Source organism: Malaclemys terrapin, chromosome 12 (genome assembly GCF_027887155.1).
Source record: "Malaclemys terrapin pileata isolate rMalTer1 chromosome 12, rMalTer1.hap1, whole genome shotgun sequence".
NCBI classification, from domain to species: domain Eukaryota; kingdom Metazoa; phylum Chordata; order Testudines; family Emydidae; genus Malaclemys; species Malaclemys terrapin.
The window spans coordinates 33,364,535-33,366,249 of NC_071516.1; positions in this window are offsets into that span (position 1 = coordinate 33,364,535).

Genomic DNA, 1,715 nt, shown 5'->3' on the forward strand with positions numbered 1-1,715 from the left:
GGATGAGCGGGAACGGCAGGAATGCATACAGCAGGCACCCCTTCCATGAGAAGAGAAAGGCGTCCGTGAGCGAGCGAGCCCAGGCTGTGGTTCAGAAAGGAGCAGAACTGCTGACACTTCCTGTTGTGCCGTGTCACAAACAGGTCTATCTGGAGAGAGCCCCACCTTTGGAAAATGCTGATGGTGATGTCCAGGCAAAGAGACCACTCATGGCCATGAAAAGACCTGCTGAGGTGATGGGCCAGTTCGTTCTGCGAGCCCGGAAGGTACGATGCTGTGGGGATGTATCATCCCTACACCAACCTAATGAAAAGTTCCATAAGGAGGTAAGGGTCACGATGGGACACTTGCCAGGTAAACAAATCATGGCCTTATGTAAGGCCCCCTGGTGGTATCATGGCCTTATGTAAGGCCCCCTGGTGGTCTAGGATTATATAAGATGATCATGGCCTTATGTAAGGCCCCCTGGTGGTCTAGGATTACATAAGATGAGGTAAACAAATCATGGCCTTATGTAAGGAACGGTTGAACCAATCGGTGTGGGGTTATACATGTGATAAACACATGATTCTCCTTCTTGTCCAATCCGTAGATGTGTTATTATAGCCTAATTGTGTTATGTAATGTAGAGAAAAACTATAAAAGAAAGCTTGCAATAAACAGGATTCGGATTCAACTTGCAACCACATTGGTCGTGTGCTTTATCTGCTCCATATGGAACCCCACAAATGGTGACCCCGACGTGATTCGGCTTGAACATCAAGGCAGCCAGGACTTTGCCCAGAGTAAGCTAACAGAAATCATACTAAACACAGCCGCCAGTGGAGCAGGGATCAATGTTCTCAGACAGTAGACCCAACAGGTGTTGTCTCAAAAGCTGAGCAAAGAAAAAGCAGATCCAACCAGAAGAAGGATCTGAGTGGTCAGACTCTATGTCATCTCTCATGAAGAAACTGGAACAATTGAATTTAGATATTGAAGAGGCTCTCAGTGCTGGCTCTTCTCCTTCCAGCACTCCTTCTACCAAAAGGCACAAACAGCCATGCCCTGTTAAGGTGGAGACAGACCTTCTTCATAGAAATCATCAGAGAAAGGGAATCTGTGGGAATAAAAGGGCAGGCTACCAAGATTTAGATGGTTTGCCAAGCTCAGTGTCAACTGGAGCATGACCAAAAACTGAACATGGTTTGAGAAAAGGCAGAGGTGGCAGCCAAGACAGGAGGTACCGGAGAATACCGGCTCCTGGTCGTCCGAGAGAGATGTTCGTGAGCTCACAGCTGACTGAAGCGTTCGGTGAAAAAAGGCGGAGGTGGCAGCCGCGGCAGGAGGTACCGGAGGATACCGGCTCCTGGTCGTCCAAGAGAGACGTTCGTGAGCTCACAGCCGACTGAAGCGTTCGGTGAAAAAAGGTGGAGGTGGCAGCCGCGGCAGGAAGTACCGGAGGATACCGGCTCCTGGTCGTCCGAGAGAGACGTTCGTGAGCTCACAGGTGAGCGGCTGCATTTAATAAAATGGGCTCTGCTTTGTCTGCAGAGGAGGAGACGGTGCATGATTTTTTATTACGCATCGCTAAAAAGCGGGGAGAGAAGCTTCCCTCTGACGCGTTGTCCCGTTTGTTGAAATGGGGGCAGAAACGCGGGAATGTACAAACAGGGCCTTCAGCTACAGGACATGCTAAATCAGTTGTCCCATTTGGCCGGTAAGAGCCATCCCCC